General features: G+C 38.9%; 1 protein-coding gene and 1 pseudogene across 5 annotated transcripts in view; one reads left to right on the top strand and one right to left on the bottom strand.

The window, feature by feature from the left end:
- The first annotated feature begins 2238 nt into the window (after positions 1 to 2238).
- RAP1B (RAP1B, member of RAS oncogene family) overlaps positions 2239 to 13409 on the top strand; it is a 34206-nt gene continuing 23035 nt past the window's right edge. For 3 of the 5 annotated variants that reach the window (XM_054696239.1, XM_037514028.2, XM_037514026.2), the window contains exon 1: positions 2280 to 2382. The gene's annotated coding sequence lies outside the window, so the exon portion shown is untranslated. Of the gene's footprint in view, positions 2392 to 13409 lie in introns of all 5 variants that reach the window. The other 2 variants (XM_037514025.1, XM_037514027.1) reach the window with 2 other exon arrangements.
- Positions 8340 to 8916, bottom strand: LOC119246939 (ferritin heavy chain-like; annotated as a pseudogene).

Below are 13409 nucleotides of genomic sequence, written 5' to 3'. Positions count from 1 at the left end.
AGACAAGAGCAAGAAGCAATAAAATGTTAGGGGGATTCAAAGGGAAGAGACCACATTAGGTTGAACATATGAAAAAAGACATTGTTTCTTGGAGAAAGTAGATGGGCCTTGAATAATGCGCAAGGGTAGGAAGGGATGTTCCAGGCAGAGAAAATAACTTGTGTACTATAGAGAAGTGGGAAAACATTACATTTGGACAAGATCAAAGTCCACTCTGGTTGTGAGGCAGTTTTAGGTGAAGACATAAAGACTTTCACTTTAGTATAGTAGGCAGGGGAGTAACCGAAGACTGAGGAAGAGGGTGGCTTTCTCAGCATGCTTTAAAATAATTCATCTGACAGAAATGTGGAGAATGGATCTCTGCAAGAGCAGGTCAGTGGTCATCTGCATGATAGGAAGATCACTGAAGTCCAGGAGTGTAGAAGTAGTGCCAACCTAAACAAGTTCGATCCTAGAAGAAACAAATTACTGTATATACCAGATGTGCCAATTGACAGATCGAAAAAGGCATGTCAGGTTGAAGACTGGGTAATTTAAAAGATGGTGATACAATGTACAAAGAACAAAGAAAAAGGAGAAGAGGCTGGTTTGATGACAAAGATGATGAGTTCAGTTTGCACACATGACCAGGTCAAGTTGCCAGTGGGATATCCTAGTGGAGATCTGAGGAGATAGGAATAAGAGTCTCAAATTCAAAAGTGAGTTCAGTGCTAAGAGATGCAGATACAGGCATTCTTTGTATAATGACAACAGCTTAATAAAGTGCAGTAATTTCCAGCCTACCAGAAGAAAACATGTATTTTTTTAAGAGCAAACTACTTTACACACTCTCTCAAAGACTCAATATGTCTAACTCTAATCTTCTAAAATTGACTCTGTAAATGGAAAAAAAAAAAAGTGACTGACGAAGTCTGAGAAAGTTTTTTAAAAAGGAGAAAAAAAGTAGTCTACTCAGGTGTCATCTGTTTCCATGATCTGAGTTTCAGGCTTGCAGATTTTTCTAAGTTTCATGCAGTAACTGAAAAGTCAGTAAATTTATTTGCAACTCATTCATTCAGAATTTATAATTTCAACAGACCGCTTTGAAATTTGCCTTTGAAGCTTCCTTTAAAAAAGGGTTTTCTAAGGAAACAGTAATTTCTGAAATATGTAACATTCAATTCACTTAAAACGTGAAACACCTAGAAAGTACTTACATACAGAGAACTTAGGATAATTATAATTCATGCTTATCTTTTCCTTTTAGATTAGCTGTCAACTACTAGTATCCAGTGAGTGAAACTAATCAGACTTTTCATCTTCCAAATTTATCAAAGTTTATTTCAGGAATAATTTATACAGGACCCATCCAACGATGCATTAAGCAAAGTCTATTCAATGATCCCACAACTCCCGGCACTTTGCTCTTTGTGAATTTCTTTGACCATTTAAAACCTTCTATTATTAAAAAAAAAACTCATGAGAACGTCTTGTCCTACAAGTCTTTGCTCTAATACAGTCCCTTCTTAAATTCCCACATTTCTGGAACATAACATGCTTTCTGATGCCCAGAAGTCATACCATAAAACCTACTAAGGAGAACCCTTAAAAATGCCCGGTCATACACTTCAACAAGCAATTTATTTTATTCATATAAATAGCTGATTTAGATATATTTATTTGGGATCATCCATTTGTTGTTTGGCAGAATAATCTGGAAAGCGTCCACCAGGGCGAAGAGACCCGCAGATGGCAAGTCAAGAGAAAAATCCATTTCAGGAATGACAAGAGCGTGTCCTGGCCCTGGCTCCTTCGCCAGAGCTCTAGGTGTGGAAACTGCGCGCTCTCAGTTACTTCTGCAGCCACTTTCGCCAGCACAAAGGAAAACGCGAACATCAACTCTGTGGTGGCGCCGGTGACTGAACTACAGTTCGCACTGACAGCACCTCTGGCGCTTCGGGGGGTTCCTAAGCCCTTCGCACCACTATAACCCGCTTGGGTCCAGAAAGCCGACACCCCAGCCCTGCCGAGCCGGTCACCCAAGAGGAGAACAGAAAGGGCGGTGGAGGCGGAAGAGAAGCGTCAGGAAGAGGGGCGCGCCTACCGGCTTGCGCCGCGGCGGCTCGGTGGCCCCGCCCCGCCGCTCCTTGGCCCCGCCCCGGCCCCGCCCCTTCCCGGGCCGCGCACCCGCACGCCCCGCCCGCGGACGGAAGCGAGAGCGAGGCTGAACGCCTGACGTCAAGGCGACACCGCCAAACCTCGCCCAGAGCCAGGCGTGTAAACCAGCCGGAGCGGCGGCGGCGGCGGAGCGGCAGGACCGCCGTGGCGCCGGGAGCAGTGACTCGGAGGGAGCGCGACGCGCGGGGCGACGCTGGCTGCGGCGACCCGTTGACAGCGTGAGAGGTTCGCAGAGTATGTGCGCGGCCGCCGGAGGGAGCGGCGGCGGCCGGGGCCGCGCGGGGCGGGGGCCGGGCGCCGGCTGAGGGGAGCTGGGAGGGTGCGGCGCGGGCCGGGCGGGGCGCGCGCGGGCGTCCGGGGCCCCGGCGGCGGCGGCTCTCCGCGCGCGGCAGGTGGCGCGAGGGCCCGACGCCGGGCCGGCGAGCGCTCTGCCTCCCGGGCGGGCCGGCGGGCGGGGACGAGCCGCCGCCGCCGCGGGGGAACAGCGCGCTTTGCGGAAGGGGTCAAATGTCTGAAATATGGCGGAGGAAGTGAGAGCCCAAGGACCCCCCCACACACCCGCCCGCGGTCGTCGCAGCTTTTCCCGCTGCCTCGGCCCCCGCCCGGGAGCCTCCTCGCTGCCGCCTCGGCTCCCGCCCGGGTGTGGGTGGAAGTTCGAGCAGAAACCAGAAAGTTGGCCGTTGCGAAGCGGACCCTGTCCCCCCAGCCCTGAGCCGCGGCGAGGAGCGCGGGGCGGGGGGCCACTCCCCGGCGCCCTCCGGGCTGGAGCCTGACAGGGAAAAAGTTTGCCTGCGAGGGGGCTAGTTTGCTCCGTTTGTTGCGGGAAGTGGCAGGAGGAAGGCAGCGGAGGGAGCCCCACCTAGTCTGGCAGCTCCTACCACGTAGGGAGAAACTGTTAAAGGGGCCTTTCCCTCCGTCAGCAGGAGGAAATCGCTGTCGCTCACGCAGGGAGAGGAAATCCAGGAAGTTTGTCCTCTTCTCTTTTTCGCCCTCTCGCTGTCTTCATCCTAAGGCTGTCAGCGCCATGGATTTTATTCAGAACTGCCCTCCGTGAACCGGGCCAGCCGGATTTTGGCGAGTTGAAGCAGATGATTTGCTTACTCTGCCCCGCCCCCCCCCATCATCACACCCTCTTCATTAGTTTAGAAAACATTTTTGCCTTTGCAACTCCTGCTTGGTATGAACATAAGCAATTCGGTGTTGTAGTAACGGGAAGTGACCTTTTTAACGGAGTAGAAAGTTGGCAGTAAACGAAGATATTTTAAAATGAATTCCGTCAAATTGGGTTTTTGTTTTTCCGGCAGCGTGTAGTATATGTATCAGGTGCTTAAAATTGAAAGCTTTCAACTCGTGAGTTCATTTAACCCACTGTTTTTTTCAGTAATTAGAACGCCTCCTGGGCTCGCTCTACAAAACCTTATCTTAGCAAGAATAACTTTTAGAAGGCAGACTTTTCATTTAACTTAAAGCTCGTATCACTTCTAAAAGCTGACTCTTGAATAGTATTTGAGTCATAATGGAGTCATGGGACTTTTTTAAGGACCGGAAAGGACTATTTAGATCATCCAGTCCCACCCTCTTATTTTATAGAGGAGAAATTTAGGCCTGGAAAAGGTAACTAGTTAGTGGCTGCTGACTTTTAGGACAGTGGTCTTCATAGTAGAGAACCTGGAAGACGAAGAACTACTACATTTTTGTAGTTAATTACGTTTTACAGATGATAGTAATTTCCATCATATCCAAAAAAGGTGAATAACTTAGTCAAATAATGTGGAAGAACCTCATGAAGTTTCATTCCCAGATTTCAGAGAAGGAAACCTACTCAGGACGTTAAATTAAGACCTTAGGGACACAGCCCTAAGTTATAGTCTTAATACCGGCCACACTTTTAATCTCTGCACTACATAAAAGAGTTCCCCTTGCATTTTCTCGTGTATCTTATACACAGTAAATTATGGTAATACCTTATCAGAGGAAGCCACCAAAGTAAATCTTTTATGTACATGTAGCCACTTTGGTTTTATCCTGCCTGGTAAACTGAAGAAGCTAATACAAACTGGCTTAGTTTTAAAATGTTATTTGTATGGGGCGTGAAAATAATTGATCTTTTGTCTTTTCCTGTACCCCACCCCATGAAAGTCATCTCTTTGCCTTTCTGTGACATGTTGACTCCTACCTGCTGTTGTCATGTGTTTCGGTTATCTGTTCCACTGTATTGTACACTCCAGTGACAGGATGTGTTCTTTGTATGCCCCAAAGCTCTGGCATATGGTAACATCTGTAACAATTCGTTACACATCTATAACAATACATTAAGTGCAAGCACCATGAGGGTAGGAATGTGATCCTTTTAGTCTTCACTGTACTCTTTCCTAAAACCTTTTCTGGGTATAGTATGTGTTCAGCATTTAGATTCAGGAATTAACTGTAATGAACATTCAAAAAGAGGATTTTTGAACAGTTTTGTATTTCTTCAAAAAAAAAAGACATTCCACTCAACTTAGGAATGACTTTACATAATGATTTTTATTTTATCCTCAAAGTCACTCTTTATTATAGAAAATCCAACATTTTTCTTAGCCATATAAAAAGAAAGTGAACCCACATGGTAAGGAAGCATCATGTGAGAAAGAATCTCGTAAGGTACAGTAATTTATCATAAAAAATCTTGATTCCTGTACACAAGTATCTTATCCAGTATATCTTTAAAGGTAATCCAAGATTGGTAGAAGACCTAAATGTGAAGTTGAGATTTGAGTGAGAATCTCATGTTCTGTATTCTTTGACTTTTGTTGTAAGTACTTGAGTATTTTCAAGGTAGTAAAACTAGTGGAATGATCTGATATGACAAAGTGTTCAGCTATTTCATAAATATTCCATTTCTTTGCCCCAAAAGTTTTTTATTGACTGTCATTATCCTACTGATACACCATTGTCATTCTCTTAGATTTAAAATACTGTATTCTTGTGTATGTGTTGATAAAAGAGGATGGGTATTGATCTGTAGTATCTGGATTTGACTGGTACCAAGAATAATTTCTTATTTATGAACTAAATATTCAAAAGCCATTTTTTTCTTTTATGGCAGGGATGTCACATGTTCACTCTATAGAAAAACTTGATAAAGACTGATCTTAAATTTTGTAAGACCATTTAAAAATGTTTTTGACTAAGTACATGCCTTGGTATTTTTCCTGCTGCTATCATTTTTGAGGATTCCATGGTGTTAGATTAGGCTGAAGCTTTTAATATTAGCCTTTAAAAGTTTGAATTTAGGACAGGTTAAGAAATTGACATTTTAGTTGATGCGTGATTCATGGGAACATTGGACAAATTTTTTGGTAAACTGAAATATTGTATCATGGTTTATGTACAAAAAAAACTGAGCATTTTCAGTGTTCTTAAATATTTTGCTATAGCATTTGAAAGGTACCAATTACCATTTGAGAACTTAAATCTTATAATTTATTAGTTCTTCGGAAATCTCGGAAAGAATGGAAGCAGTAGCTACAAAGAATAGAATGAATTTATCCATTTGCAGTAAAGATTAGCTTGCTATATAATCTGTTGTACTTTGTATCTAGTTGAGCACTGGGTTCTTAAACCAGTAACTTGAGTCATAGAATTTCTGTTCTAAAGAAGGCTATAAGAAACTTTTGTGCTGCCTTCTAAAAAATTAAAAACCACTTTATTTAAATACACTACTACAAAATGAAATACTATGTCTCTCTGTACTCCCCAGTCCTGGTGTGTGTTTAATGTTGGCCAAATTAAGGGTATACAGCAACCGATGATTGTTTCAGTAGTGAATGCAGAAAGAATTTTTAACTCTTGTTTCCATAGAGTCCTAAAGCTTATGAAAGAAAGAAATGAAAACTTAGGGGAAATGTACCAGATTTTAAAATAATAATTAAGTTACTTATCAAAAGAAAAATACTTGCAGCATGAATTGCAGCATGTCCGTTTGGTTTTATACAGAATAATATTTTGGAGTGTCTCTGTACTTAAAATTGATGGTATATGAATGAAGTGCCCAAGTACTAGAAATATGTTTGCTATGGAATTAAATCTGACTCTTTTTAACTATAGAGAATAATTGCCTAATGTTTCCATTTTGAATTTTACATTGAACTGGTTCCTAAAGCTGTAACAAACTCTTGACGATAAGCCATTTTATACATTTATACAACTTAAATTCATATCAGTGAGACCTTTTAAATTTAAACTGGATTCTGATCTCATGAGATAATTTGCTTAGTAATCTTTTCCAGTGGTGGAGGATTGAATGTTTTCAACTATTGTACAAGTTCACTGAATAAAAAATATTATAGAAAGAGACATCTATTAAAAGCAATTATAAAAATTTTTGATCATTTTAAATTATTGGCTTCTTAGAATCATCACTTTTACTACATCACAGAGCTGCTTGGTGGTTCATTGATTTGAAAGTTTGTTGCAGTAAAATATAGCCTTTTATTTTTTTCTTCTTGTATTTAAAACTTAATTCGTTAAGTAACTGTGTCTTGAAAACAGTGAACTGATGACTCCACTGATGTATTATCTCTACCCATGGATTATCTCTACCTGCCCCCTCTTCACCTTATGGGGAGGGGAAAAAGATGAAAGAAAATGTTTCATCTATTTAATAGCAGTTTTTGGCAAAATCTTCTGGAGAGGAAATGGAAAATGTTATGTAAAATTCTAAGTGTGTTTTTTAAAATGTATCCTCACAGAAGAGTGTATTTTCAAGTTGCTTTATAATAAAAAATTGGGAGGGCTGTCTAAGAGTTCTCAATTAATGGAACTAAGGGTATCAATAAATTACCATGTTTCAAGGTTGCAGTGAGAATATTACTACATTTGTTAACATAGTTACAGCTATTATTTTTAAGATTTCTAAGTTATTAACTTCCTCAATAACAGTAGCAAAACTGAAATCTTGAATTCTGAGATATACAGATAATAAAGGGGTAGGGATGAGGTGTATAAACATATTGCATCTGTTATTTTCTCCTGCTCTTGAAATTGTTGGACTTGAGTTGTTGGGCTAAATTTGCAATGGTAAGATTGGCCAAGTTTTAACTTTCCTTTTAAAGTGTTTAGAATACAGAAAAATACAGACAAGAAAGTTAGTTTCATTTGTAATACCACCATTAGAGTGAATTTTAGGCAAAATTTATACTTTTCTGAAGATTTCCTATCTTGCTCTCTCAGTGGGAAATATGACAAACTACTTTCTTAAGGGTTGAATGGATTTTATAAACCTTTATAAGAGAATATACTAATGTAGTATTACTCCTTGTTCAATAAAACTTTTATTCTCTGATAACATTGCTTCTCCCGATTGAAATTGGTTTGGTTTTTAAGGCTCCTGTTGAAGGTATGAATGAGGATTAAGAAAGAATAACTGTGAATATCTTCAGAATGACTTGTGTGGCTCATTCATTTTAAAATTATGGTTCATGGAATCTGGGGATTGCCTGGATGTTTTCAGGAGGTCTGCAAGTACAAAATTTATTTTTACAATAATACTGAGATGTTGTTTATCTTTTACATGATGTTTGTAGCAGTGGTACAAAAGCAGTGTGGGTAGAGCTCCTGGTACCTAAGAGAATAAATAAAGTCAGAGTACTCCACTATACACATTGTGTTCTTTACTGCCCTGTACTCTCAATTAAAAACACACCAATAAAGGCTTTCATCTTAGTGTATTTGATGAAGTAAACTCGATTTCTTTTCTTTTTTTAATCAAATCTTGACTCTAACATCTCTCAAATACACTGTGACAAAATGGGAAGTACTATGCATTTAAAATATTTTTTGGTTAACATACTGAAGTATAATGGTTTTCTTTAGGAAAAGCATTTTGTGATTATTTGAATTGCAAGCTGAACCAGCCACTTTTTCATGAAACATCATATTTACTTGAAAGAGTGCCTGACAGATTATTCAAACTTGACTATTAGACCAAAAGCAAAGTGAGACTGTTTCTTTAAGGGAAAAGAGTAACAGCAGTTTTCATAAATGGTCAATAATAAAGCTCTGTTTTTCTTTTATTTCAAGGGTACCAAATATATTTGAAGGAATGGTGCATATGAAAGATTTGAAGTAGAGGGTTTGGTACAATTTATAGAAAAGGTGAAAGGTAACCCCAACGTGCATGCACTGCCTTAGCAAGGAAGTCACCTCCTGGCCATTGGAAGCCACCCTAAGGCTTTGCTCTCCTCATTTTTTCCCAGGGTATGCTTGCCAAAGAGATACTCCGCCATGCCAGATTCAGGGTGTGGGGTGTCCATCTTACCCAAGTTGGTTACATGATCACCCAATACTTTAATGGATTTCACCTGCTTATTCAGTAATGGGTCTCCAGGAAATCACACAAATGGGGATCATTTTTGTCAGTGACCAATTTGTGCAATTCCAGTAGTGACTAAGTCACGCTTTTTTCTAAGTGTAATGCTCACTGCATTGCATCCTGCCCATTCTCCCAGTCATCAAGGTCTGGTTTCTTGATATCCTGAAGACTATCTGCCCACCTTGTTGATTCTATGCTTCATCAGTTTCTCAGTATATTCCCTTTCTGATGACATTGGTGAATAGTGGCAAAGTCCTTCAAAGCCACATACCACATTTGATCATTTAGTAAGACATGGACAAGTGGTCATAGGAAGCATAGAGCTCCAGATTGATCTGGTAGTTGATAGCACTCCAGGTCCTGGTGGTAGTTCTGGGCCTCACCTGGGAGGGGGCCACAGTCATCACAATAGTGGTTAAGGAGAGGCGGTGAGAAGGGCTTTCAGGTGATCAAGGACCCTCTGAGCAAGTGACAGTGGGCTGACTCTGAGTAGCTGACTCTGGTGACATGAGTGCCAGGTTTCAACCAAGTACCATTGAAGCTGGAAATTGTGGAGATTCCTGTGAAGACTGTCAGGTTCTTTTTTGATTGAAATTAGAACTTTGGAAAACTTGCATTGCCCACTATGTTCTTGACTGCTCCCTAGTATTTAAAAGATATTTTTGATATTGGCAATATTGATGAGCTTGGCTTTTCAAGTAATACATAATGAAATATGTCAGTATTTGAAGCTCCATATAACTCTGTGAGCCACTATTTTCCAGATGACCAATGCATGATTACAGAATCCTGCATGGATAAAAAACTAAAGTTCTAGGGAGAACAATTGATTTAAATATTATAAAGAACATAAAGTTTATTGATAAGGTTTTACACTCCCATATATTACAACCAATTGGCAGGTTTTAGTATCAAAGGAAAATAGACACATTTATCTGAAAAAGATACAGTATTCCCAACTGTCTGGTTTTACTCACTTTTACCCTTTTTTTAATTTTTCCCTGTTTTGCTCCTGGTGTTTAACATCTTTGATTTGTTTTTTCTATGTTTTTGTTGGAGGAGGAGAGAATAGGAACTATAGGTAATATGAGGTAATATTTTCATGTGCCTTATCTTGAACTCTCTTCTATATAATGATTTTAGGTTTAATTTCTTTGCAGTCTTTTCCTTTGAGCAATGCCTTCAACTTTTGATCACTGTAATAGATTAGTGATTGTTATTTTTAAACCTGTTTTTGGTTTTGGTATTTTGTACACTGATTATTCCTCTATAGGTTGTGTATGTGACCAAGTTTTGGCATAACCTTATTGGTAGACTTTTTTTTTTTTTTTTTGGTAGACTTTTAATAGTCAACTTCCACAATTTCAGGATATTTAGTAGCATCTAAAAGAAAGCTGGTTCTTTTTCGTGTTTATTTAAGAGCAATTTTAATATTTAAGAACACTTTTGTTAAAAATTTCAAAATTGTTGGGCCTCCCCTGGTGGCGCAGCGGTTGAGCGCTGGGCTGAGAGGCTGCCTGCAGCCTCTGCAGCACCGGTTCGTTCACCGGGCACTGGCAAGGGTCCCACCAAAAAAAAATTAAAAATTGTTTAAGAACTATTTTATGTTTTAATAATGCTTGTTAAAAACTTCTTATAAATCTCACATCATAGGCCAGTTACAGATTTTAAGGGATTTTAGGATGATCTGCATTCAGTACTAGTAATAAGTTTCAGAATAATACAGAAGAAATGTAAGTAAACTAATTTATCGAAGTCAGTTTCTTGGAAATTTAGTGGCAGTTACTTATCCCCATGGAAATAGTAAAATGGTGCGTTCTGTGAAGAAAGTGCTGAATCTGGACACTGCCACTATGTCAAAGAATAGGGTTGAGATCAGAGAAAGAAACGGAGTATGGAATGGCTTGGGGTAACTTCAGACATTAAGATTTATAGAACTCCTGCCTACTTGAGTTATTCCTACGGTGAGGGAGGGAATTCAGTAGGAAGCTGTAGTTCTCCCAATATTAAATAATTGGTGAACTGTTCTAGGGATAACTCTAAATTAGGGATATACTGAGATCATGCTTTATGTCTAGGACAGCCAAATTAGTCACTACGTTGCCACTGGCTATTGCTTATGTTTGAGTTGCTGGAAAGTAATTGTATGATATTTCCTGTTGTAGGTTTTTTTATACTTCAACTTTTTTTTCCTTCCAAAGAGCCCTGTCACCTTACTTTTGTCCTTCAACAAAGCGAAGACAGGCTTTACAGCTTTTAAAACTAGAAGAACTTTCATAACATTTTTCTCTTATTTACATGAAAATGAAGATGTTGATACTAGACAATGAAGACGAGGAAGGGCAAAAAGTAGAGACAAAAAGAATGCAGATTGTGATTGAGACTTTGCAAAGAGCCTGGGTTACTGCTATCTCTATTCACTTTTGAGTTCTTGTTGAACAGAAGTAATAAACTCCACTTTGAAAAGCACTTGTGATGCTTCAGTGAGTGACACGTACATCTTATGTACTAGAGAGTACTATGTAGAGGATAAATTGGTAAAATCTGCCAGAGATTACCATGTTAAAGCAAGTTTCGCCACTAAGCAGTGTGAGTTAAGAGTACTTTTGATGTTTTTACTCCAACACACTAAAGCTGATGCTCAGTTAGGCATTTGATTTCATTTACCTCCTAAGTTTTAGCTGATTCCTTTCAGCATGAGAGGTAAATCTAGGAAATGATGTGCTAGTTCTAAGTAGTTCTAGACCTTTGATTCCACCCTACTGTCTTAGGTAAAGTGGTTTAGTGATGATAACTTTGACCTTGGTGAGAAGGGCTTCAGATCTCTCTAGCACTGGCCATGAAACCTCTCTTAGGTTTGAACAAATTAACTCCTCACTCAGGATTTATCTTTACGTTAACATGTAAATCCCCATTAGGATTTATCTTTATGTAGAGAAAGTTTGACTAAATGTCTGTTAATCTTTTTGAGCTCCAAAAGCCGGTGTTTGTGTGCTATTCCTTGTTTCAGCCATGCTCTTTCTTACCTGAATTCCTACAGGAGCTTTCTAAATTGTTTCCTTCCATTCTTGCACTTCCATGTCAGTCTCCTTGCAGAAGACAAAGTCATCATTTAAAAATGTAAATCAGATGCTGTATAACCCTCCAGTACCAATTCCCTCCCCCACCTCATAGCTTAAAATAAAAACCAGTTCCTTACCAATTTTTGCTTACTTAACAACTTTATCATTTGTCTGCTGTTCACTAAGCTCTAACCACACTGAACTTCTTTACCTAACAGTCCTTTATCACCTTTCATTTTAACTACTGCTTTCTGTCTGTCATGAACTTTTCCCCACCTGTCTGCAGTTCTACCTCAATTTCAACATTAAATCATCACAGGCTACTATTTTTTAAAGTGTTACTTTTTAAAATGTTGTCTTTTTTTACAACTGTAATTCCTCGTTATTTAGGGCATCTGTCTCTTGAGGACTCACTTATCTGAATTGAGAGCTAATGGTTCTCTGTTACTTTATGTTAGGATAAAATTGAGTAATTATGCACAAAAGGTTCTTGCAAAGATGTGAAGAGTTAATAGTAAAAGTAGTTCAAAATAATAATACCCAAGTGAATGATATAGATTAGTATTTATGAAGTCAGAGGAAGAAGTGAAAAAAGAAATGAGGCAAGGGCTGTACATCTTATTGAAGGGTTATGTAACTTTTAGACTAGTAATGAATCAGTAGGCAATACAGAAATTGGAAGGTGGCAAAGTATGTTCAAGGGAGTGTTTCTGATATGGGGGTTTGCAATATAGACTATAGTACATCCATAATCTCTTACCTATAACTCTTGGTACAAGATATTTTGTTATTCAAAACTTTGGGAAAAAGATGTTTTGAATTTTAAGTTTGAAGTATCCTAACATTTAATATTTCTAAAGTGAAGCATGAATAGTCACACTAAGTGGAATAAATGAGTAGCCTATATCTTAGTACTTGGGTGACATTTTGATACGTAAGAAATTTATATCAGTTCATGGTTTGTCACTAAGTTAGTTGAGAAACTTTGAGGTTTCAGAGATATTTGAATTTCAGAATTTCTCTGAGAAAAAAGTCTGAAGTTAGGCTTTACTCTTTACTGCTTTGTGTCCTTGGAGAAGACATCAGGGTCTGAAAATGTTACTTAGAAACAATTAGTTTAGTCAAAGAATTCTTTTTGACACTGACTGGGAATGGAATGTACTTCAGAGGGTGATGAGTCTGGTAGAATCACCTAATTTTTTATAGTCCAGTTAAATGTGTGGAAATAATGAAATACATCACTGTTGGTGCTTGGAAAAATTAGTATTCATACATTTTTAATGGTTGAGAACTCATATTTTAGCCACAGTTTCCCCTCCTCCCCCAGTGCTGTGAATATTTATTTTTATTTTATATTTTTTTTTACATTTTTCATTTTTGCATAATGCATGCATTTTCATCTTGGTTATATTCCCCATACAATTCCCACTCCCCATATTCCCTCCCCCCCCCCCATAGTGTGTCTCCGGTTTATAGTTGCTTGTTGATTTTGGTTTTTACTTTATTATAATTAGTCTTTTCTGGTCTCTTATTTAGGTTTTCTAAATTCCTGCTATGAGTGAGACCATCCGATATTTTTCTTTTTCTTTCTGGCTTATTTCACTAAGCATGATCCCTTCCAGCGCCATCCATGTTGCTGCAAATTGCATGAGTTTATCTTTTTTGAATGCTGAGTAATATTCCATGGTATATATGGACCACATCTTCTTGATCCAGTCATCTATTTTTGGGCATTTGGGTTGTTTCCATAGCTTAGCTATTGTAAATAGTGCTGCTATAAACATAGGGATGCAGGTAACCCTTTTGAATTAATGATTCTGTGTCCTCTGGGTAAA

This window comes from Talpa occidentalis, unplaced genomic scaffold (assembly GCF_014898055.3).
Source record: "Talpa occidentalis isolate TD23 unplaced genomic scaffold, MPIMG_talOcc4v2.1 talOcc4.16, whole genome shotgun sequence".
NCBI classification, from domain to species: domain Eukaryota; kingdom Metazoa; phylum Chordata; class Mammalia; order Eulipotyphla; family Talpidae; genus Talpa; species Talpa occidentalis.
This window is presented reverse-complemented; position numbering and strand designations above follow the sequence as displayed.